This window comes from Oryctolagus cuniculus, chromosome 7 (genome assembly GCF_964237555.1).
Source record: "Oryctolagus cuniculus chromosome 7, mOryCun1.1, whole genome shotgun sequence".
In the NCBI taxonomy this organism is placed as follows: Eukaryota; Metazoa; Chordata; class Mammalia; order Lagomorpha; family Leporidae; genus Oryctolagus; species Oryctolagus cuniculus.
The window spans coordinates 42,229,477-42,255,062 of record NC_091438.1 but is presented as its reverse complement, the minus strand read 5'-3'; the positions used below and the strand labels follow the sequence as shown (position 1 = coordinate 42,255,062).

Genomic DNA, 25,586 nt, shown 5'->3' with positions numbered 1-25,586 from the left:
ACCTAACTCATAAATTGGGTGTGAAGAGTCAATTAGTTCATATAAGTAGATGGCTTCGCTGAGTGCACATGCTGCATTGTAATAACTAAGGGCTGGTTTGGAAGGACTCCTTCGGGTCCCTGGTAGCCCATGCAAGCAAGCCTCAGAGGAGAAGTTCAGAGGAATTATTCTGCAAATAGGTTGGAGCTTATCTTGTACTTCCTAAGACAGAAGGCCAGCAGGCTCCTGTTTCCTTGGCCTCAGTTTCCAACCCTTCTATTTGGCCTCTCCCTCAGGAAACCTGATTTATACAGTGTCCCCAGATGCAGCTTCTCAGCTCTCTGTTGGATCTGGGAGTCAGGGCACCAGGCAGGGCTAGCTTGCCCAAGACTCCGGGATAGGCAGCGGTCCTTCTTCCCCTTCCCCAAGGACCTGGAGAATGGAGCCTTGGGCCGGGTTGGAGGCGGTGTCGGGATGGGAAAGTGCCCCCCCCAAGTGGGGAACCTCCCCTCATTTGTGGCCTCTATTTTTAGTGCTTCTTCCCCAGGCTCTAGCTGGAGAAACCGTTTAGTCATCAGGGTGTTTATTTTCCGGCTGTTTCCGACGTCGGGAAAGCAGAATGTTGAGACTGGAGAGGTCCAGGGCTGCTGGAAGACGCTTCTTAGGAACAGGCCTGGGAACTCAGCCTTTAGACCACTGGGTCCCAGAGCACAGGTGGAAAAAAAAAAAAAAAAGTGGGCATGGATGTAGCCAAGCCCCCTAGGAGACCAGTTTCGAGGCTCCCCAAGCCAGAGAACTCTCTGAGCCCAGTTTGACTTGAAGGAGCCTCTCCCCAAACCAGCGCAGCCCCCAGAACTAACTCTGTTCCAGGGCCTGAGCTCAGAAACCCCCTCCCCAGCCTCCTGTGGCTCTGCGTGGTGAGCCTCCCGCCAACCACAGCTCCAGCCAATCTCCAGCCTGAGGCAGGCTTGCCCGGGCTACGATTGGCTGGCTTTCCTCCCAGCCGTGGAATGTTGGGTCCTGAACAAAGGAATGAGGAAGGAAGGTGAGTCACCTGCGGAGGGTGTTAAAGGGCCAGGAGCCGGGAGGGGCGGGCCCAGCTCAGTGGGGGAGATGCTGACATCCCTAGTCACAGGCCAGCAGAGCAGGAGAGGCAAGTGGGACAGAATTTAGAATGTAGAAAGGCTTCGTAGGAGAGAGAATGTAACAGAGATCTTGATTTCCATGCAGGACTAAGAAAGGGTCCCGGAGATGATGTTGCTGGAAGTCAGACTGAAGAAAGAACTTCCTGAAAGTGACTGACTAAATCTTTTTCCTGTGGTCCCTGGACAGAATCCTCTGGGTAGAAAATGCCTGAGCGGGCTCAGCTGCCTGACTCGTTGTTTCACCTTCTCTTCTGCCTACACAGATATCTTCCCTAAAGAAAAGGCACCTAACAGCCCCCAAAGTGCTATAAAAATCCCCAAGGAGTCAGACACTTAGATACCCAACAAACTAAAACTTACACAAACAAACAAAAACAACTCCGGGCTGGCACTGGCATAGCAGGTAAAGACACTGGCTGTGGTGCTGGCATCCCATATGGGCGCCGGTTCAAGTCCCAGCTGCCCACTATGGCCTGCTGTGGCCTGGGAAAGCAGAAGATGGCCCAAGCGCTTGGGCCCCTGCACCTGCATGGGAGACCTGAAAGAACCTCCTGGATTCTGATCAGTTCAGTTCCGGCCTTTGTGGCCATTTGGGGAGTGAACCAGCAGACGGAAGACTTCGCTCTCTCTCTCTCTGCCTTTCAAATAAATCAATCTTAAAAAAAATTCTAAAAACATTAACAACTCCCTTTCTTCACCCCTTTTCCAAGCATCCCTTATCCAACTTGATTTGCAAAGGTCTTCCCCATCCTCATCCCCCAATGGCTAGTTCTCTTCCGGCCTCTTGTTCCTTGACCTGGTCAAGGCATTACTGCTGATTACTGCTGGTCCAGCCTCTAATCTGTCCCACCACTGGGCTGGCCCCCTCTCACCTTGCCACAGCTTTCTGGACAATACCCCACCTCCTACCTCTGTGCTCTTTCTGCAGTGTTTGAGTGACCCCAGCAAAGCCCCCCCCCATATGCCACCTTGCTGGGTGGGGAAGGGCCACCAGCAGGTTTCTGGTTGTTCTGTGCACACATCCTCGGTGTGACCTTGGGTCTTGTATAGTGCTCCCAGGACACATCATGTTATACTGACATTTTTGGTTTCCAATTTACTCTTCCTCACCAGATTCTGAGCTCCTTAGGGGCAGTAATCGAACTCAACTGCGGCTCTTCAGGGCTTCCCCGGGCCTAATGTGGAATGAGCTTGGGAGGCATGTTATGCAAATGTGTGTGTGTGTGTGTGTGTCTATGCGCGTGCACACACAGCTGTGTACAAGTTAAGATTACAAAAACTTTATCGAACACCTCCATTTGTCCATTGGTAACTGCTGGCCCAGGGGTGGCGCCCAGTCCCACCCTAGTACAGGGGTTGGGGGCCCGTTGGGCAGAGCAAGGCAGTGAGGTGTTCAAAACTGCACTGCAGGAGCTGTGACCCAAGCGCAGTGCCCGATTGCCTGGGGCCAGGCCTGGGGCAAAGGGCAGAGGCCCCACCCAGGAGCTGAAGGGGGCAGGGAGAGGGTGCCAAAGCCGGGTCCTCGGCCAGTGCATCCCCCTACAGGAGCTCGCTGCCCCCGGCTGGGCAGGATGTGGTGGCAGCTGCAGGAGGGTGGGCAGGATGTGGGGGTGGGGGCAGCTGAGGCGCAGCCTGACAGTCGTCTCCCCAGCTCCTCCCTCCTTGTCTCCTGCCCCCCCCCCCGCCCCTCCTGGTCACGTGCTCCCTGCCCGGGCACCAACGGACTATTTCCCCCTCTCCGCGGAAGGACATAAGCCCCATCGCAAACTTGAGTCACCACCGACTTCGGCTGCACCACACCTTTTTCTCGCCCCATAGCCTAGGACGGAAAGTTTGCCAGACAGGAGTACACATTTCTTCAAAGCCCGGATCGCGAATCCGGGAGTGGTCCCTTTAAATGCAAATGAACCGCCTTCTCTCTTGTCCCCACCCCCCACCCCCATTCCAACTTCGCTCCTCGTGCCCAGACTCCACCAGCTGCCATTGACGTCACGCGTGCGTCAGCGTCGCCAGCCCAACCAGACGGCACGTGGGGGGAAGAAGGTAGTCTTAAAGGGCCAGAGGCTCGCGGCCTGCCTGGCTCCTGCTGTGCCACTTGGCCTTGGGCAGGAGGAATGAAGTTGGGTGTGGGGACATCGGGACCAGGACAGACGTTAGGAAGGACTTCCCAGAGTGGGAAGGTGTTTTCTGAGTCAGGTCTTTCCTTTAGCGCCCCCCCCCCATAAGTTTGGGTATTTGCCCCTGGGATAGAAACCCAGGCACAGGAGGAGCGGGGCAGAGACTCCTAAGCGTCTCAGCGTTTCCCCATTCCTGCCCAACAGGGATACACAGGGGACCTGGTGCACGTGTGTGCTCCCAGCGCCGGGAACCGAGCGCCATCAGGGACTCAAGTATTTGTAGAATGAATGCAGCCCAGTGCAAAACCAACTCCTTTCGGAGGTGGTCCCGACTGCCCCACCCAGTGTGTTCAGGCGCTCCTGAAAACAATCTCACTTGGGGGCAAGAACTTTCACAGCTTGAACTACACCTGTCTCCTCCTGCTGTGCATTAGAGACCACGAGGCAGCAGTTGAAGATCCCAGAACTTGATTCATTTGGACTTGGTTTCCAACTCTAGTTACACTGTTTACTAGCTGAGTGACCTTGGGCAAGTCTCTTCATCCTGGTGCTAATAACCGTCCTATGGAGCTGGTGCTGCTGCACCCTTGGCTTGATGGGAGGCTTAAAGGGGACACTTCTCGCGGCACCTGTTGAGTGGCGGGGGCACCAGGCTCCGGGGGAGGAGGTTTCCCCATGACAGCCTCACCTGTTCCTCTGTGAGCTTCTTGAGAACCAGGATCTCCCACGCTCATGGATTCCCAGCACCGGGCTTACTCGTGCTTTAAAAGTGTTTGTCAAATGAACGCATGGGTGATTTCAGTGTTTCCTGAAAACCTGGTTTCCAAACCCACCCCATAAGTTGTTATCCAAAGGGAGAAGACCTCGCCGATGCCCCCGTACCGCACCCATACCCCTTCAGTGCCCCAGATTTCAAAGCTCTGTGGTCCAACCTCCAGGTAGAGTTGAGGTTACGGTTGGCCATCACCAGCAGGATTATGCAAACAAGCCGCAAATGATTGTTCTGCCTTGGAGACCTGGGCAACCTCCCCACCTCTCTAACCCCTGCCTAGCTCAGCTACTGAGCCCTGTCCCAAGAAATGCAGGCTGGCTCCTGGCAGGGAGAGAGGACCTGGAAAGAGAACTTAGGAAGGAAGAGCTTCTGGCCCAGCCACTCACCCATCTTGGGCCTTTTCTCCCCTGGAGCTGAGTGCTTCACCCCACCCATTCCTCTCCACCCTTAGCTCTGCCTCCCATTCCCCGGCCCCACCTTCATTCCTCCCAGGATGGCGGGGAGGGAAGAGTGGACCTCTCATCACCTGGTTCCAGCCGCTTGGCCAGAGGAGCGGTAGCCACCTCGTCCTTGGTCAGCGGGTCTTGCAGCTGCGTATCGATCTGATTGTCAATATCTGCCACCATCTCTGAAGTTGGAAGCCTGGCAGACAACAGAAGGAACTTCCTACTTCCTGCGAGGGAGTAGGGACGGAGAGCCCTCTCCTTCCTTGAGGAGGAAGAAGTGGCGAGACCCTCTTCTGGCTGACAGCAACACCATCAACCTGAGGAACCCTTGGGGGGGTGGGCATTGCGGGTGGGTTTCCCCCACAGGAATCTCCGGTCAGCCTGGAGGCCGGCTCCGCCCCCTGCAGGGTGGGGTGACATCCAGGAGCAGCAGTGTGTTCCAGAAAACCCCAAAATAACCTGCCTTTGCTGTCCGGCTGCTATTTCTGTCCATCTTGTTTAATTATTCAAACCCAAGTTGGGGAGTGAACTATAAAAAGCTCTCCTGCTCGGGGACCCAGGAGAGCCGGGAGACTGGCCAGGTTGCAATCGCAGCGGCCACAGGGTCTGGGTGAGTTCACATGGCCCAGCATCCTGCTTGAAAGCTCCTTCTGCCGTGTGCCTGCCACCTCAGCTAGAAGGCAGAGACCGGACCTCCCTCCGGAAAGCTGGCCTGCCTCGCTTCAGCCTCTCCACACCCCTGTCTGGCCCCCGAGCTGGCCCCAGCCCCCTGCCCTGTGCTTTGCAAGTATTTCCTCTGCACTGTGCCTCTGCACTCGACCCGTTCCTTAGCCCTGGCTTCCTGACCCACAGGTTCTAATCGTTTGGCCTGAGTGTCCATGGCCATGGCAGGCAGCGTGGCAGAAGGCAAGTCAGTGGACCCAGGGACAGGGCGGTGGACACCAGGCTCTTGGCAGCGGGCAGTGGGGTGGAGAGCACTGTTGGTGGGGTGGGTGCTAAGGCTCTTTGGGAGCTTCTCTTAGGGTCCCTCACTGTAGTCAGCAGGACAGAGGTAAGGCTGCCGGGAGCACCTTCGTCCTCTTTCGAGCCTAGTCTTTTTCTTTTGTTTATTTCTTGTATTTATTTGAGAGGCCGAGACACGGAGCCCCCACCCATTGGTTCACCAGTGCGAGGAAGCTGGGAACCCAATCCGGGTCTCCCGTGTGAGTGGCAGGGTCCCAAGTCCTTGAGCCATCAGCTGCTGCCTCCCAGAGTGCATTACAGGGAGCTGGAATGGCACCCAGACACTCCTAGCTGCTGTGCCCCATTCCCGCGCCAGCTCTCGTCTTCTGGTTTCCCCGGCTTGTGGCAGTTTCTGTCGCAGTGGAAGCTCGGGGTGGCTAAGTGAGAAAAGCAGGGCTCCCCAGGACTTTCTTCTGTGACTGCTCCTACCTGACAGGCCTTTCTTAGAAAAAGAAGGAACAGGGGCTTGTGTTCGTGGTTGCTCTGGCAACATGGGGTTGTCATGGTGACTGGCCTTGGAGATGGTTGGTCAAGGGACTCATGTTAGTGAAGGGGGGACTGGCAGTTCCGCAGCCTGAGCAGGAAAAGGTACAAGAGAAGTGGGCAGCCTCAGAGATCCCAGATGTAGAAGTGAGTCTCAGGACAGACAAAGGGACAAGGGCAGCAAAAGTGGCACTGGAGCCCCAAGACGGGGAGAGACCACAGCAGCAGACCCAGAGACCCGGGTCCAGGGCCAGACGCAGAAGTGCACACAGTGAGGGGAGAGGCCCTGCGTGGGACGAGGAGCGTGGCAGGACTGTGCCGCGGGCAGTGTGGGCCTGTGTGTTAACACAGAGCCTGGGGTTCACAGTGGGGCCCTCTTCCAGGGCTTGTGCCCCCATGTTCCCTGGCAGCGGTGGTCACGGCTCCTGCAAGGTCCAGCCTGGCTCTTCCTGCTGCGGCTGCTACTAGAGCTAGGAGGGGAGGTTGCTGAGGGATGGGGATGAGGCCACGTTGCTAAGCAACAAGAGGCTCCGCACCTGGAGGGCATGGGAGGGGCCTGGCACGGTTTGTGCCAGGGGAGCAGGGAGACAGTAAAGGAACTGGGTGGGCAAAGCACAAGGGCCCCTTTCCCCTGCTGCCTGTGCCAGTCACGGAGGGCAGCTGCGCTCCGTCTCAGGAAACACATGGGGACAGTGTGTGGTCCGCCTCCCCGATGCGTGTGTGTGGTGTGTGCCGACCTGGAGGTCTTGCACAGGGCCATCGGGGCAGGGCGGGGCTCCGGCAGGGATATGAAGGTTAAACAGCTTGCACAGTGCTCGTCTGGTAGGAGGAGACCAGGTCTCGCTCGGCCTGTGGAAAGGAACAAGGCAGGAAGCTGTGCAGAGCTGCAAAGGCCCCAGGCTGGGAACTTGGGAGCTGGCAGAAGGCTGGGAAGTTGCTACAGCCTCTTGAGAGGTATTCTGCTCTCGAGAGGCGCTGCGGGGGCACGTGGGCCTCATGCATCCAGCCATCTGCTGGAGGCCTCCGTGTTCTCAAAGCCGGACGTCTCCACTGTACTTCATTACCCTTATTCTCTCCCTCTCTTAAAAATGTACTTATTTATTTGAAACACGGAGGGAGACTCCTCAGGGCTGGGCCAGGCGGAAACCAGGAGTCTGGAACTCCATCCCTGTCTCCCACGGTGGGTGCAGGGGCCCAAACATTGGGCCATCATCTGCTGTTTTCCCTGGTGCTTTAGCAGGGGGAGCTGGATCAAAGTGGAGCAACCAGGACTCAAACTGCCCGACACTTACAGGGGATGCTCACGCTGCAGGCGGCAGCTTAACCCACTGTGCCACAACAGTACCGCTGTTCTCTCGATTTTTATGTATTATTTTCTTTTTCTTTCTTTCTTTCTTCATTTTTAAAGATTTATTTACTTATTTGAAAGAGTTACGGAAAGGGAGAGAGAGAGTAAGAGGGAGGTCTTCCACCCGCTGGCTCACTCCCCAGATGGCCACAACAACCGGGACTGGGCTAGGTCAAAACCAGGAGCCAGGAGCTTCTTCCCTGGTCTCCCACGTGGGTGCAGGGGCTCAAGCACTTGGGCCATCTTCTGCTGCTTTCCCAGGCCATTAGCAGGAAGCTGGATCGGAGGTGGAGCAGCCAGGGCATGAACTGGCACCATCCCCTATTATTTTCTTTTTAATCTTCAGGTTGACTGGTATGAAAGTCCAGTATTAGGGTAGAAAGGCGTGGAGGCAGAGAACAGCCTCGTGCAACAAGCAGTATTTATTGAACACCTGTGACCTGCCAGCCGGGATGCTGGGGAGGCAGCGAGGGCTGGATCCCGTGAGGGTCCGCAGGCAGCCCCCTCAGCAGCGCAGGCAGTCACTGGCTTCTCCCAGCAGACACCGCTGCTCATGCAAGTTGATGGCTTCCCACTGTCGGCGCTGGCATGGTCCTACAGTTCCACAGGGAGCCCCAGGCTTGCCCACAGACCAATTGCTGGGGAGACAACAGGGTGCAGAGAGGGCTTCCGGTTGATGGCCCGTGAGGAAGATAAAAACCTGGGGATACAAGGAGTCTGGGCTTGTTTTGTTTTCATTCCTGCTTTAAAGGCATCGTGACAAAGCGACACCATCCTCATTTTGTAGATGACGAAAACGAGGCCCAGAGAGAGCAGGGAGCACGTTCACATTCAACAGCAAGAAGCAGCTGTGGCATTCCAACCCAGAACTCTCTGTCCCCGGCCAGCGGTCAAGGGAGAAAACAGCTCGGCTTCCCCACTGCCGAGCAGAGCGGTAGAACCTGACCGCGTGTTCACAGGGACACCCGGGTTGGGGGTGGGGGCGGGACTCATCCCAAGCCTGGTGAGGGGAGTATCCTCACGCACTCACAGGTCCAGGATGGCCACGCGAACACCTCCGAATGGCTCAGATTCAGGGAAGCCTGGGGCAGACAGAGCCGAGCGCCAGTCCGAGCCCCAGTCTTTTCCAGCTGGTGAGCTCGGGTGAGTCACCGACCCTCTGTGAGCCTCAGTTTGCTGGGGGTTGGTGTGAGTGTCACGGTAAGGAGTGGTAACAACCTGCGCCGTGCTTTGGAGACGTGCAGTAACGAATGGCCCTCTCCTGTCAACCCTACACAAGGACACAAGGAGGAGGCGGGGAACCAAGGGCAAATTCAAGGTGGGCGCAACCCTGTGGGTATGCACAGGAAGCCCACTGGCAGGATGAGGCAAGAACAGCAAAAAGACCTTTCTCTCGCGCTCTCTTGCTCTCGTTCCTGGAGCAAGTGCAGGAATGACAACAGATAACAGAGGGCACAAACCTCCTAACTCCTATTTCTGTCCCTTTTCTCCCCCAAGGCAGATGTTTAGTGTAGAAATCAGAGAACGGGAGCCCTGGAAAGGTGAGAATCAAATCTGCAGCCCCATTCTTCTGTGGCTTCCTGGATCCCCTGTAAAGTTCACCAGAGGCACCGGGAACTTGCACAGATGGTGGTGGCAGTGGCATTGTCCCCTGTGTGGGAGGAATCTGGGGTGTAGAAGAGGCACCAAGAGCCTGGAGGTGGAAACAGGAGACCCTGGTCTGTAAGAAGGGGGGAGATAGCTTCCAACCACCTGGGCTTAATCCCCACGACTGTTCTGGAAAGTTAGAGAAAGAAGGTGGGGTCAACCGGGCATTGGTTGAGATTCACCAACCCCTGACTACTTACATGAGTGTGGACATCACCCAGGAGGCGGCCGGAAGTCCAGAGGATCTCAGCCCACCTTGGACCTAATCACAGTGGCACTTAAGAGTCATGGGTGCCGGGGGCTGGTGTTGTGACAAAGTGGGTTAAGCCACCACCTGCCATGCTGGTGCCTCCTATGAGCAGTGGGCGATTGGAGTCCCGGCTGCCCTGCTTCTGATCCAGCTCCTTGCTGATGCACCTGGGAAAGCAGCAGAAGATGGCCCAAGTGCTTGAGCCCCTGCCACCCATGTGGGAGACCCAGAGAGAGCTCCTGGTTCCTGGCTTTGGCCTGGCCCAGCCCCGGCCATTTGGGGAGTGAACCAGCAGAGGGAGGATCTCTCTCTCTCCGTGTGTATATATATATAAATGGGTATGCGTGTGAGAGAGAGAGACTTTGCCTTTCAAATAAAGAAATATTAAAAAAAAAAAAAAGGCATGGGTGCTCTGAGAGCTCATTCGAGCCTGAGACGTGCTGCCACAGCCTGTCCTTGGTGCAGGTGACCTCCTATGTCCACCTCCAGTCTCTTGGCACCTCTTCTATTGCCCATTTTCCTCTCACGCTCGGGGAGAAGGCCACCCCCACCACCTGTGCAAGTTCTCCCAGAGCCTCTAGTGAACTTCACAGGCAGAGACAAGAAGTCCCTGAAGGAATGGGGCTGTGGATTTGATCTTGGCAGGCCTGCAGCTGTCCTAGCCATTGAGAGCTAGGAATCTTCCAGGAGTGGGCATTTGGCTCACTGGCTAAGATGCCGCGTGGAATGCCCACATTCCCTATCAGAGTGCTCAGGTTTGATTCCAGCTCTGCCCTGATTCCAGCTCCCTGCTGTCAGCTCTGGGAGGCAGCAGGTCATGGCCCAAATACTTGAGTCCCTGCCACTTGGAAGACCTGGACGGAGTTCCCAGTTTCTGGCTTCAGCCTGGTTCAGCCCCAGCTGTTATGGGCATTTGGGGAGTGAACCAGTGGATGGAAGCTCTGTGTCTCTCTTTCTCTCTGCCATTCAAATAAAAGGAAAGGAAATAAAATGGAAAAACATTTGAAGGAGGCTCTCCCTCTGGGGAGGGGAGGGAAGGAGGCGCTGGGCAGGGCAAGGCTCTGTGCCCATTGTCCAGCGGCCTCTGTCACGTGCTTTACGCAGGGGGCTTCTGGCTAAGCTTTCCTTCGAAGAGCTGGAAGAGGTTTGAAAATCATCTGAGCCGTGTCACAGAACATCTGAGCTCTGGAATGCCACACAGCCCTACAAAGCCTGAGGTAGATCTGGGCCCAGTGATGCAGGACATCTGAGACAAATCGTCAATGAGTAAAGCAAGTTTCAGAGCCATCTATATAACCGTAGGCCACGAATGCAAATAAGCCTATATGGGTATCTGTGTACTGATCAATGATCGACTCTTACAGTGGTGGCCTGAAACGATAGGAGTTGCTTTGTGTATGTGCGTACGATGTGTGGTTTGGAAGACTGACTGGGCTCAGCAGGGTGGTTTTCACGCAGGTCCATGCTGTTGTGGCTGAAGGATCGGGAGTCTTCTCGAAGTCTTCCTCACATGTTTAACCCTGTGACTGGGCTCACTCCAGCAGGTAGCCTGGAACAGCAGCAGTCTTTCTCCCCCGAGGCTCAGCTGGTAGTCTCTCTAGCAGCCACACCTCTCACAAGAAGGCCTAGGGCACCAAAAGCATGCGTCTGAGACAGAAAGCCAAGAGGACTCAACATTGCTTTGCATGGCCTAGTGTCATGCTGTCAAATACTGGTCAAGGCAGTCAGAGGCCTGCCCACTTCTAGGATAGAGGACAGAGCCTCTACCTCACAAGGAGTGGCAAGACTATGGAAGCAACTGTGTGATGGGAAGTGTTGTAGCCATTCTTGGAGCCTACATTCTGGTAGAAGGTGGCAAGTTCTATACACGAGGGTAACTGTATAGAAAGGAACCCTGGAAGAACCCACAAGGCTTACCTCTGAGGAAGGCGGGTGCAGGTATGTTTTACCTTACTGTGCATGTATTACTTGTGTCTTTTACATACAGAGTGTACATATGAATTTTATTAGATGAAAAGGAAACTAAAGAGCAGGAAAAGGAAGCAAAAAGTAAAATTTATAAGAAAAGGATTTAATCAATTGGGATTTCTGTTATTTGGGTTGGTTATAATATCTTTTAAATAAGATGGAGGCGTGTGGACAGTCTTATTTGTTTATGTAATAAATATCTATTCCATGTCTGCTGTGTGTTCATGGAACAGCTCTGCCCAGAAATCTGAATGAGTCTGAGTTGACTTGGAGGGACATCTCTGATAACTTCATCCACTTGAGCACTTTTATTTGGAAAGACAAAAGGCGGAGTTGCCCAGAAGGTAGTGGCTTCGAGCAAAAAGTCTTCAATTTATTAGATGAAGGCAGTGGAAGAGGGGCTGGTGTTGTGGTGCAGTGGGTTAGGCCATGGCCTGTGACACCAGCGTCCCATAAAAGCACCAGTACAAGTCCTGGCTGCTCCACTTCTGCTTCAGCTCCCTGCTAATGCTCCTGGGAAAAGCAGCAGAAGATGGCCCAAGTACTTGGTCCCCTGCCATAAAGTGGGACACCCAGATGAAGCTCCTGGGCCCTTGCTTTGGCCTGGCCCAGTCCTGGCCATTGTGGCCATCTGGGGAGTGAAGATCTCTTCCATCTGGGATGGAAGATCTCTCTGTCTCTCTAATTCTGCCTTTCAAAAAACAAACAAATCTTTTTTTTTTTTTTTTTGACATACAGAGTTAGACAGTGAGAGAGAAAGACAGAGAGAAAGGTCTTCCCTCCGCTGGTTCACCCCCCAAATGGCCGCTATGGCCGGAGCTACACTGATCCGAAGCCAGGAACCAGGTGCTTCTTCCTGGTCTCCCATGTGGGTGCAGGGCCCAAGCACTTGGGCCATCCTCCACTGCACTCCCGGGCCACAGCAGAGAGCTGGCCTGGAAGAGGAGCAACCAGGACTAGAACCCGGCGCCCATATGGGATGCCGATGTCGCAGGCGGAGGATTAACCAAGTGAGCCACGGCGCTGGCCCCCAAACAAACAAATCTTAAAACAAGCAAACAAAAAAAGACTGTGGAAGATGTTCGGCTTTTCTTCCAGCTCTGTATGCTATGTAACAAACGGCCTTAAAATGCAGTGGCTTAAAACCTGATTGCTCTTGTGTTCTGGACTTGTGTGCTCAGCCAGGTGGTTCTCTGTGGGGTTCCCTCATGTCGCTGCACACAGAGGGTGGCTGGAGTCACCTGCAGCCAGAGCTGGGGGTCATCTCGAAGACTTCCTCCTGTGTCTGGTTGTCAGCAGGACCTCGGCTGGGAAGCTGAACCTCCTGTGGCCTTACCCCTTTGAGCATGGCAATGGGGTTCCAATAGGCCCAGGCAGAAGCCACCTGTCTTGCTATGACCTAGCTTCAGAAGTCACATAACTCACTTCCACTGCCCAGCTCTGAGGGGAGGGAGCAGAGCTGCCGCTTCTCAATGGAGGTGTGTGTTGGGGAGTGCGGTGCAAAAGCAAGAGGAGCATGGAAGGGGATGGGAGACTTTTTATGGCTACCTTAGAAAGTGCAATCTATGGGGCTGATGCTGCAGTACAGCGGGTTAAAGGCCTGGCCTGCAGCACTGCATCCCATACGAGTACTGGTTCGAGTCCCAGCTGTTCCACCTTTTTTTTTTTTTTAAGATTTATTTATTTATTTAAAAGGCAGAGTTACAGAAAGGCAGAGAGAGAGAGAGAGAGAGAGAGAGAGAGAGAGGCCTTCCATCCACTGGTTCACTCCCCAAATGACTGCAACAGCCAGAGCTGTGCCAATCTGAAGAGCAGCCTCTTCCAGGTCTCCCTCGCGGGTGCAGGGGCCCAAGACTTGGGCCATCTTCCACTGCCTTCCCAGGTCACAGCAGAGAGCTGGATTGGAAGTGGAGCAGCCAGGACAACTGCTTCACTTCTGATCCAGCTCCCTGCTAACGCGCCTGGGGAAGCAGTAGAAGATGGCCCAAGTGCTTGGCCCCTGCACCCATGTGGGAGACACAGAAGAAGCTGCTGGCTCCTGTCTTCTGCTTGGTTCAGCTCTGACTGCTGCAGCCATCCAGGGAGTGAACCAGCGGATGGAAGACCTCTCTCTCTGTCTCTACCTCTCTCTGTAACTCTGTCTTTCAAATAAATAAATATTAAAAAAAAGAAAGTACAACCTACTACATTTACTAATGATCAAAGAAAAGCCAAACAGTGATGTTTCTATTTTTCAAGTAACAATATACTTGGTTAACGCAGTCAGGGCCGAGTCCTTGTGCGTCAGGCCTGGTGGACTAACTCAGTCTGCAGGTGTAACCCCCCTGGGTCTCAGGAGCAGAACATGAAGAGCGTCTCAGGGCCAGGCAGGGGCTGACCCTGCCAGGTGCCGCCAGTCCCAGGCCAGTCGGGGAGGCACTGAGCCACACAGTCCCGGCCGGCAGAGGCTCCACCATGCTACAGCTGCCCCGACTGGACCACAGACGCCACCTCGGGGAAAAGGAAGATTGCAGAATTGCATGTGGGGTTCTCATTGCCTGAACCTGGAAGAGTCCCGTTTCATGGTGTAGATGTTAGGGCCTGGGCAATGTTGCAAAGTGAATGGAACTTTAGGTGAGCGTCGGCAGGGCGGCGGGGAGGGGGTTGTCTCTGTTACGCCTGACTACAGCCTGCAGCACCATTGGGGGCCGGGCTGCCCACCTGACCTCCCAGGCCCCCAGAGCTCACCTTGTCACCTTCTCCAAGTCTTGGCTGAGATGTTTCCTTCTCTGTGAATCCTCTCCTATATTATTTACTTATTTGAAAGGCAGAGTGATAGAGAGAAGACACACACACACACACACACAGAGGGAGAGATCTTCCATCTGCCGGTTTTCTCCCCTAACGGCCACCACGGGCTGGGCTGCAATGGGGGCTGAGCTGGGCTAAAGCCAGGAGCCCAGAATTCCAGGGTCTCCCATGTGGGTGGCGGGGACCCAAGCTCTCGGGCCATCTTCCGCTGCCTCCTCAGGAGCATTAGCAGGAAGCAGGGACTGGAACTGGGGCTCCGGACACTGGCACCCGAGGCAGAGCTTAATCCCTGCACCACAAGGCTTGTCCAGATCACTCTACTAAAGGTGCCGCCCACCCCTCCCCCCTCCCCTCCAGCCCGCTGTCCCTCACCGTGCTGTCCCCCTTCCCCCAAGCACTGGTTACTTGGAACGCGCTGCAGCCGGCGCCCTCTGCCACGTCTCTGCCACGGCGGCGTCAGTGGCTGGGCCTTGTTGGCTCTGTTCAGCGTTGTAGCCCGCACACACAGGGCACTTCCCAGATATTTGCGGGAGGATTAAGTTTTTTCAAGATCCTTGCAGCTGGTGAGGGTGTGGTGAGACTAACACCTCCATGCCCTCTGAGTGGGGCTGTAAATTGGCGCAACACCTTTTTTTAAAATAAACTTTTAATTTTGTAATAATTTTAGATTTACAGCAAAGTTGCAACGATGGTACAAAGAGTCCCAGTGTACACCTTGCTGAGTTCCTTCTTAGGGTAACTGCCGACATTACAGTGGGATGTTTGTCGAGACCAAGAAGCCAACAGGAGCACATGGCCATGAACTAAACCCCAGCATTTATTCGGCTTCACTGCTTTTCCCATTATTCTTTGTTCTGTGCCAGGACCCAATATATATTTTTAAAAGTTATTTATTTGAAAGGCAGAGAGACAGAGAGACAGCTCTTAGCTGCCGGGTCACTCCCTGAATGCCTGGTCCTCTGCGTGGGAGGCAGAACCTGACCACTGGGGTCATCGCTGCCGCCTCCTCGCGTCTGCATTTAGCAGGAAGCTGGAGTCAGGAGCCAGAGCAGCCATGGAGCCCAGGAGCTGGAGGTGAGCCGCAGGCATCCTAACCAGGACCCCAACTATGTGGGCCAAATGCCCTGCTCCCCACCAGCAGTGTTTTAACTCTGTGTTCCTTGTGGAGAAAGGGATCCTCTTACGCCACATTAGTGAAGAGATGAGCTAGAGCTAGAGCTAGAGAGATGATAGAGAGGGAGACAGAGCTGGAGATAGAGAGATAGAGAGGGAGATAGAGAGATGATAGAGAGGGAGATAGAGAGATGACAGAAATGGAGATAGAGAGATGACAGATGACAGAGAAATGATAGAGAGGGAGATAGATGATAGAGATGGAGACAGAGATGGAGATGGAGATAGATAAGACACAGAGAGAGCTTCCATCTACTGGTTCACTCCCCCAATGCTTGCAACAGCTGGCAGTTGGCCAGGCTGAAGCCAGGAGCCCACACTTCAGTCCAGGTCATGCATATCGGTCGCAGGGACCCAAGCTCCTGAGCCATCATCTGCTGCCTCCCAAGGGCTTGTATTAGCAGGAAGCTGAATGCAAAGCCAAGGAACCAGAACTTGAACCCAGCACTCCAATATGGGATGTGGGCAATTTAACCACTAGGTCAAACACTGGCCTCACTCTTTTTCTTTTCTTTTCTTTTCTTTTCTTTTCTTTTCTTTTCTTTTCTTTTCTTTTCTTTTCTTTTCTTTTTTTATTTGACAGGTAGAGTTATAGACAGTGAGAGAGAGAGAGACAGAGACAGAGACAGAGAGACAGAGACAGAGAGAAAGGTCTTCCTTCCGTTGGTTCACTCCCCAAATGGTTGCTATGGCTGGCACACTGCGCCAATCCGAAGCCAGGAACCAGGTGCTTCCTCCTGGTCTCCCATGTGGGTGCAGGGCCCAAGCACTTGGGCCATCCTCCACTGCCTTCCTGGGCCACAGCAGAGAGCTGGACTGGAAGAGGAGCAGCCGGGACAGAATCCAGGGTGCCAGTGCCGTAGTGAGCCGCGGCGCCGGCCTCTTTCTTTCTTAAGATTTATTTGCTTATTTGAAAGGCAGAGCAACATAGAGGGAAAAACAAAGGGATAGAGAAATCTTCATCCACTGGTTCACTCCCCAAATAGTTCACTCCTGCAACAGCCAGGTCCGTGGTAGGCCAAAGCCAGAAGCCAAGAACTCCATCTGGGTCTCTTGTGTGGGTGGCAGGAGCCTACATACTTGAGCCATCATCAGCTGCCTTCCCAGGCACATTAGCAGGGATCTGGATGGGAAACAGAGCAGCCAGGACTCAAACTGGCGCCCCAGTGTAATATGCCAGTGTTGCAAGCACCAGCGTCGCCTGCTGGGCCACAGGCGGGCTCACTTGTGAAATATCTCCCGGGGGCTAACATTTGGCGCAGCAGTTAAGATGCACTTGGAACCCCTGCAGCCCATATCTGAGTGCCTGGGTTGGAGTCTGCCTCTCGGTCCAGCTTCCCGCTAATGTACACCCGGGGAAGCAGCCGTCGCGGCTCAAGTACCTAAGTCCCTGCCGCTCAGGTGGGATTGAGTTCTGGGCTCCTAGCCTTGGCTTGGACTAGCCCCCAGCTGCTGCAGGTATTTGGGGAGTGAACAAACAGATGGAAAAAAAAATCTGTCTTTGTCTCTAATAACAGAAAATCAATAAATACAAATTTTTAAAAATTTCCTAGAGTGATTATATATTATAATCAAGAAACTACAAAATGTCTATATTACTTGATCTACTAATTTCTGTTCTAGAAATCTATTCTAAGGAGATAATGAGAAATGTAGTGGGGCTGGCGCTGTGGAATAGCAGTAAAGTGGCCGCTTACAGTGCTGGCATCCCATATAGTGCCAGTTCAAGTCCCAGATCTTCCACTTCCGATCCAGCTCACTGCTATGGCCTGGGAAAGCAGTAGAAGATGGCGCAAGTCCTTGGGCCCTTGCACTCCTATGGGAGACCTGGAAGAAGCTCCTGGCTTCCAATAGGTGCAGCTCCGGCTGTTGTGGCCATCTGGGATGTAAAACCAGTGGATGGAAAACCTCTCTTTCTCTCTTCCTCTGCCTGTCTGTAACTCTGCCTTTCAAATAAATAAATAAATAAATCTTAAAAAAAAAAAAAAGAAATGTAGTGAGAATCTTGTAGACAAAGGTATCCGTTATAGACTTATTTAGAAGAGTAAAAATTGAAAACAACAGTTCAATATCATAGAAACATTAGATACAGAATAGATGAGCTATTTTATACACATAATATTTTTAAAAAAAAAGATTTATTTAGGCCAGCGCCAAGACTCACTAGGCTAATCCTCCGCCTGCGGCTCCAGCACACCGGGTTCTAGTCCCGGTTGGGGCACCGGATTCTGTCCCAGTTGCCCCTCTTCCAGGCCAGCTCTCTGTTATGGCCCGGGAATGCAGTGGAGGATGGCCCAAGTGCTTGGGCCCTGCACCCGCATGGAAGACCAGGAGAAGCACCTGGCTCCTGGCTTCGGATCAGCGTGGTGCGCCGGCTGCAGTGGCCATTGGAGGGTGAACCTCTGTCTCTCTCACTGTCCACTCTGCCTGTCAAAAAAAAAAAAAAAGATTTATTTATCTATTTGAAAGAATTACACAGAGAAAGAAGGAGAGGCAGAGAGAGAGAGAGTCTTCCAGCCACCTCTTCCAGGTCTCCACACTGGGCCATCTTCTACTGCTTTCCCAGGGCACAGCAGAGATCTGGATCAGAAATGGAGCAGCCGGGACTTGAACTGGTGCCTATATAGGATGCCGGCACTGCAGGCGGCAGTCTTACCCGCTACACCACAGCTCCAGCCCCAGTATTCTTTTTAAAGAAACAGAAAGGTGTGTCTCAGGATCTGGCATTATGGCACCACAGGTAAAGCTGCCGTCTGTGTTGCCAGCATTCCATGTGGGTGCCGGTTCGTGTCCCAGCTGCTCCACTTCTGATCAAGCTCCCTATTAATGGCCTGGGAAAGCAGTGGATGATGGCTTAAGTGATTGGGCCCCGGCCACCCACGTGGGAAACCCAGATGGAGTTCCAGGCTCCTTGCTTCAGCCTGGCCCAGCCCTGGCTGTTGGGGCCATTTAGGGAGTGAACCAGTGGATGGAAGATCTCTCTCTGTCTCTCCCACTCTCTTTGTCACTTTGCCTTCTAAGCAAGTAAACTTAATTTTTAAAAAAGCTTTAAAAAAGTTTTCAAACAAGAAATTGGTAATATAAACTTTAGGATAGCATGGTTAGGACAGGAGTTATTTCTCATGTTGTATCCTTTTATACCTTTAGAAACTTGTACCCAGTAGGGGCCAGCGTTGGGGAGGAGGGCATAAAGCTGCAGCCTGTGGCACTGGCATCCCATACAGACCTGGTTCCTGTCCCTGCTGCTCCACTTCCCATCCAGCTCCCTGCTAATGGCCTGGGAAAGCAGCGGAGGATGGCCCCAGTGCAGGGGCCCCTGCACCCCTGTAGGAGACCTGAATGAAGCTCCTGTCTCCTGGCTTCAGCTTGGCCCAGCCCTGGCCGCTGAGACCATCTGGGCAGTGAAGCAGCAGGTGGAAGACCTCCACTCTCTCTGCCTCTGTCTGTCCCTCTCTGTAACTCTGCCTTTCCAATAAATAAATACATTTTTAAAAAGTCAAAAGATTTGGGAAAAAATAAATTTCAAAAAAAATGAAAGGTGTCTCATGGTTATATGAATAAAGCAGAATCTAAAATTGCAAACAGAGTGTGAACTCAGCTACTCCATTATTTCTACTTATTTTATTATAAACTGACCATTTATAGTGGTGCATCAGTCTCTCTAGTTCAGTTTGGCACAGCTAATGGATTCTTACGTTACATTGCTAAAGTCTGTCCTCTAGAAGAGTTCTCAAAAAGTCTGTGGTGAAAGAGGCATACTTCTAAATTCCCCGGCTGTTATAGACCAACATTTATGTGAAATGCAATAAAAACTGGTTACTAGAAAAATGAAATGAAAGAGAGCCATAAAATATAAGCCTCAACATTTTTGTTATTATATTCAGGTATAAAATTACTGACAGGTTGTTGTTAAGTTTCTAAATGCTTGCTCTCTCTTTTTTTTTTTTTTATATGATTCATTTACTTATTTGAAAGGCAGAGTTACAGAGTGATAGGGACATACACACACACACACACACACACACACACACAGATCTTTTACCAACTGGTTCACTCCCTAAATGGCTGCAATGGCTGGGCCTGGGGCAGGCTGAAGCCAGAAACTCCTTCCAGGTCTCCCACGTGGGTGTAGGGTCCCTAGGCCTTTGGACAGCTTCCACTGCTTTGCCAGGTGCATTCGCAGGGAGCTGGAGCAGAAAGGACCCACACCAGTGCCCATATGGGGTGCCAGCATGGCAGACAGCAGCTTAACCTGCTGTGCCTCAATGTCGGCCCCTTCATTTTTAAAATTTATTTATTTATTTGAAATACAAAGTAACAGAGAGAGAGAAGGGGAGACGGAGAAAGGGAGAGAACTTCCACATGCTGGTTCACACCTCCGATGACCATAGTAGCCAGGTTTGGGCTAGGCCAAAGCCAACAGCCAATAACTCCAGTCTGGTCTTTCATGTGGATGGCGGGGCCCACGTAGCTGGGCCGTCTTCCGCTGCCTTAGCAGGAAGTGTTTGGAAGCAGAGCAGTCAGGACTTGAACTGGCACTTGGATACGGGCTGCTGGTGCTGTGGGCAGCAGCTTAACCCGCGGCTCCACGGCGCTGGCCCCCCGCTCTCCATTCGTGCACTTATCTGGCTGTGGGCCAGTCACAGCGTGTGGAGTCCACTTTGATAAGTGCTCCCCAGGATCGAGGGCCAGGCTACTGGTCCTTGTCGCTCACATCACAGTTCTAGAGTCAAAGTGCTGGCTTTCCTTTTCCTAAGAGCGATAGTACCAGCGCAGAAGGCCTGCCCTGGTTAAGCGGGTCCTCCTCTCCCAAGACGACCACTGCCGGGCTCTTGTGTGTCTTTCCAATAACCCAGGACACTGACAGTGCTTCCACATCAGCACAGGTGTGTCTAGCTCATCTCTGGTGGCTGCTTAACGTCACGTCCTGTGGCCGCCCTGCTAAGTCCATTGCCTTCACAGAGATTATGGTAGCAAACACTCCAGAGCTCTTTGCCTGCTTATCCAGGTGTACGAGGGTTTTAAAAAGTTCATGGAAAATGCATATTATGAAAACTATGCATGGATTGAAAACTTATTCTTGCAAACAAATTACCTTTTAAATCCATTGTCCTTCCTTCCTTTCTTCTTTCTTTCTTTTTCTTTCTTTTGTTTATTTATCCAAAAGGCAGAGTTTACAAAGAAAGAAGGAGACAGAGAGAGAGAGAGAGACCTTCCACCCACTAGTATACTCCTCAAATGGCCTCAATGGCCAGTGCTGGACTTGTCCAAAGTCAGGTGCTTCTTCCGGGTCTTCCATGTGGGTGCAGGGGCCCAAGCACTTGGGTTATCCTCAGCTGCTTTCCCAGGCCATAGCAGAGAGCTGGATTGGAAGTGGTACAGCCAGGACTCAAATTGGCACTCATATGGGGTGCTGGCATCTCAGGCGGTAGCTTTATCCGCTATACAATACCAGCCCCCCCCCATTTTCATTTTTAAAAAGATTATTTATTTATCAAGAAGGTAAAGTGAGAGAAAGTGAGAAAAAGAGAGAGAAATCTTTCATCTGCTGATTCATTCCCCAGGTGCCCGCAACAACTGGAGCTGGGCCAGGCCAAAGTCAGCAGCCAGCAACTCCATTTGGGTCTCCCACAATGGAAGCAGGGGCTGGCCCAAGTACTTGGGTCATCTTCCATTGTCCCCTAAGTGCATTAATAGGAAGCTGGATCAGAAGCAAAGGAGCTGGCCGGCACCGAGGCTCACTAGGCTAATCCTCCACCTAGCAGCGCTGGCACACCGGGTTCTAGTCCCAGTCGGGGCGCCGGATTCTGTCCCCGTTGCCCCCTTCCAGGCCAGCTCTCTGCTGTGGCCAGGGAGTGCAGTGGAGGATGGCCCAGGTGCTTGGGCCCTGCACCCCATGGGAGACCAGGAGAAACACCTGGCTCCTGCTTTCGGATCAGCACGGTGTGTCGGCCGCTGCGCCGGCCGCAGTGCGCCAGCCGTGGCGGCCATTGGAGGGTGAACTAACGGCAAAAGGAAGACCTTTCTCTCTCTCTCTCTCTCTATCCACTCTGCCTGTCCAAAAAAAAAAAAAAAAAAAAAAAAAAAGAAGAAGCAAAGGAGCTAGGACTTGAATAGGAGATGTGGGTATCCTCAAGTGACAGTTTTTTTTAAAAAAAGATTTGTTTATTTAAAAGGCAGACTCACAGAAAGAGAGGGAGAGGGAGAGAATCTTCCATCTTTTGGTTCACTCCCCAGATAGCTGCGACAGCCAGAGCTGGACCAGGCCAAAGCCAGGAGCCCTATGTGGGAGCAGCAGCCCAAGCATTTGGTCCATCTTCCACTGCTCTCCCAGGCACATTAGCAGGGAGCTGATCAGAAATAGAGTAGCTGGGACAAGAACTAGCGCTCTTTGGGTTGCCAGTGTTGCAGGCTGCAGCTTTGCCCGCTACATCACAATGCCTGCAGCCCCCATGAGACATTTTTACTGCTGCGCCAAACATTTGCTTTATGCACTTACACAGTCAAAGTCAAAAAGAAAAGCTTTGCTGGAATATAACTTACATACCATAAAGTTCACCCTTTAAGAGGAATACAATTGAAGGACTTTTACCCCATTCAGACTTGTGCAGCCATCACCACCAAAGGTTAAAAAACATTTTCATTCCTCCCCAGGGAAATCACATACCCATTGCCAGTCACTCTCCATTGGGCCCTTTGCCCACCACAACCACTGAGCTCCTTATTCCTATAAGTCTGCTTATTCTGGACATTTCATATAAGAGGAGCCAAGATTTGGGCCTTTTGCATCCTGTCCTTGTACATAGCCCGATGTTTCCAAGGTTCCTCCATGTTGTAGTGCATGTCACTACTTCACTTTTTTTTTTTTTAAGATTTATTTATTTTTTGAAAGTTGGAGTTACACACAGAGAGAAGGAGAGGCAGAGAGAGAGAGAGAGAGAGAGAGAGAGAGGTCTTCCATCCGCTGGTTCACTCCCCAGTTGGCTGCAATGGCCAGAGCTGTGCGGATCCAAAGCCCCAGGAGCTTCCTCTGGGTCTCCCATGTGGGTGCAGTGGCCCAAGCACCTGGGTCATCTTCTACTGTTTTCCCAGGCCATAGCAGAGAGTTGGATAGGAAGTGGAGTAGCCGGGGCTAGAACCGGCGCCCATATGGAATGCTGACACTGCAGGTGGCAGCTTTACTGCTATGCCACAGCGCTGGCCCCACTTCAATCCTTTTGATAATATGCCGTTGTACAGATAGACCACCTTTTGTTTATCCATCCACTGGTTGATGGACCTCTGGGGTTATTATTTCCACGTCTTGTGCCACTGTGAACATTTGTGTGCACGTTTTGGTTACAGAGGCTTTGAATTTTCTTGCACAGCCACCCAGGAGTGGAACTGCTGCATCATGCAGCACCTCATGCTTAATGTTGTGAAAAATCGTCAAGTTCTTTGTCGATGTACCCCACCACTTTACAATGTCCCAGCAGTGTATGAAAGCCGTAATTCCTCCACATTCTCACCAACACTTGTTATTGTCTGTCAGTTTTATTTCAGCATCCCTGTAGGGTTGAAGTGTTAGTGATTTGATTTGCACTTCATTAACTAGTGATATTGAGCATTCTTTCATATCATTTGTATATCTTCTTTGCAGAAATGTCTATCCAATTCCTTCGATCATTTCTTGAGTTGTCTTTAAAACAAACTTCACTTATTTATTATTTTAAAGGTTTATTTATTTATTTGAGAGGCAGAGTTACAGATGGAGGGAGACAGGAAGAAAAAGAGAAAGAGAAAGAGAGGCCGGTGCCGTGGCTCACTAGGCTAATCCTCCGCCTTGCGGCGCTAGCACACTGGGTTCTAGTCCCGGTTGCCCCTCTTCCAGGCCAGCTCTCTGCTGTGACCCGGGAGTGCAGTGGAGGATGGCCCAAGTGCTTGGGCCCTGCACCCCATGGGAGACCAGAAGTACCTGGCTCCTGCCATCGGATCAGCGCGACGCGCCGGCCACAGCAGCCATTGGAGGGTGAACCAACGGCAAAGGAAGACCTTTCTCTCTGTCTCTCTCTCTCTCACTGTCCACTCTGCCTGTCAAAAAAAAAAAAAAAAAAAAAAGAGAGAGAGAGAGAGAATCTTCCATCTGCTGGTTCACTCCCCAAATGGCCGCAACTGAAGCCAGCAGCCTGGAACTCCATCTGGGTCTCTCATAAGGGTGGCAGGGGCTCAAGCACTTTGGCCATCTTCTACTTTCCCAGGTGCATTGGCAGGGAGCTGGATCTGAAGTGGAGTAGCTGGGACTCAAACGCTGGTGTTGCAGGCAGTGGCTTAACCCACTGAGCCATAAGGTTGGTCCCAACTTCTTTATTTTTTATTTATTTAAATGACAGAGGGAGGGAGGGAGGGAGGAAGAGAGAGAGAGAGAGATTAGTCTCCATCCAGTGGTTCACTTTTCAAATGCCCCAATAGTTGGATCTGGGCCAGACCAAAGCCAGGAGCCTGAAACTGTCTGGATCTTCTATGTGGGTGGAGGAGACTCAACTACTTCAGCCATTACCTGCTACCTCCTATGGCAACCTATTCAGGAGGCTGGAATCAGAACAGAGCCGGGACTGGAACCTGAGCACTGGGTATGGGATGTCTTATCTGCCATGTAGAATGCCCACCCTTAAGTCTTTAATTTTGATGAAATCCAGTTTATGTATTTGTTCTTTTGTCATGTATGTTTTTGGTGTTCTAAGAAATCATTGCCTAAAAACAAAAACAAAACAAAAATGGGGGAAAATATAAATCATTTCCTAATTCAAAATTAGGAAAATGTATATCTAAGGTTTCTTCTGTGAAAACATTTTTTTTTAAAGATTTATTTTATTTATTTGAAAGAGTTACAGAGAGAGGTAGAGACAGAGAGCATCTCCCATCCGCTGGTTCACTCCCCAGATGGCCGCAACGGCCGGAGCTGCGTTGACCCGAAGCCAGGAGCCAAGAGCTACTTCCAGGTTTCCCACACAGGTGCAGGGACCCAAGGACTTGGGCCATCTTCTACTGCTTTCCCAGGCCACAGCAGAGAGCTGGATCGGAAGAGGAGCAGGTGGGACTAGAACTGGCACCCATATGGGATGCCAGGGCGTTAACCCACTGCGCCGCAGCAACGGCCCCAAAAACTTTCTTATATTTAGGTCTGTGAGGTTTTAATTTCTGCATAATATGAGGTAGGGGTCCAACTTCATTCTTCTTGTGGATCCCAGCTGTCCTATTAGACTGTTCTTTCCCCCAGTGAACTGTCCTGGCACCTGCACTTCCATTTTTGTCATTGCCAAACTGTCTTCCACCTTGTCCAGCCCCAGCTGTTGTGGCCATTTGGGGACTGAACCAGCAGTTGTTAAGCTCTGTCTCTCCCTCTAACTCTGCCTTTCAAATAAGTAAGTAAATCTTTAAAAAGAAAAGAGAGTGACTGAGAGGGTTGGTGGAAGGAAGAGAAAAATGCAGGGGAATACAAACTCCAAACTCTCGGGGCAGCGGGGGCTGGAGAGCCTCACTCTGCCCCTAACCCACGGAGGGGCTCCAGGCAGAGTTCCGAGCCCGAGCTCCTTTCAAGTCTGTTAGACAAAGATGGTGATCGCTTACCTCTACGTCGTCGTCGTGAGGGGCAGATGTGTGTAACTACCGCAGCCCTCAGTGACGGCGTGGCTGTGGTCCTGGCACTGTGGGGGAGCCCATGGTGGCACCGTGTTGGAGCCATTTGGTTTGGGAGTGTGATTTTTAATGATGACTGAGCGCAGTAGAAACCAGGATGCACTGGTATGTGTCACTGTCACCCAGAGCAAGGTGGCACTTGAAGTCTTGGCTGTGACATGTGAAGGGGGGGAAGAGGCTGTGAGTGAGATTGGATGTGACAACAAGACAGATCCTGAGTGACAGAATGGAATGGCGTGGAGGGGGGCCGACTGCACCCGCCAACGTGAGTGCTAACGGGGGCTGCTTGGGAGTTCAAACGTCAGGGCAGACGTCTGTGTGTCCTGTCTCCTCCCTCATGGACTCCCCTCCTGTTTCCTGAAAGCAGGGAGCAAAGGAGGGGGCTCTCCCCCCGAGAGGGGCTTCTCACGGGAGAGCAGGACCTGCAGCGCCTGGCGAGCTCAGTTCAGGCCCTTCTGGTGTCAGCGCGCAGGGCTCCAGAAAGAACCTGCTGGGAACGTGTGCAAAATGGGTGGGGCGGAACTCGGGCTGGGCTCCCCTCCCAGTTCTAGGCTTCAGAGTGGCTGACAAAAACAGAACCGAAATCGAAGCATTCCTTCCTCCTCTCTGTCCCCGGGGAGGGGAGAGGGCAAACACGCCGCATCTCATTAGCTCAGGCAGGCACAGTGGGCCTACTGGAGAGGGCAGGGGCAGGGGCGCTGCGGGAGGGATCCCCGGGGCTCTCGGAATCTGTGGCCCAGAACCTGGGGGACTGCTGTGTAGGAGATGAAATAAAAGGTAAATAACAGATG

At 52.5% G+C, this 25,586-nt stretch overlaps 1 long non-coding RNA gene across 1 annotated transcript; it reads left to right on the top strand.

Moving 5' to 3' along the window:
- Positions 1-4,914: 4,914 nt before the first annotated feature.
- Positions 4,915-23,803, top strand: LOC138850530 (uncharacterized). Its single transcript, XR_011390361.1, has 4 exons — positions 4,915-5,069; positions 5,312-5,365; positions 23,358-23,447; positions 23,569-23,803. It is a non-coding gene; the product is annotated as an uncharacterized lncRNA (long non-coding RNA).
- Positions 23,804-25,586: the final 1,783 nt, after the last annotated feature.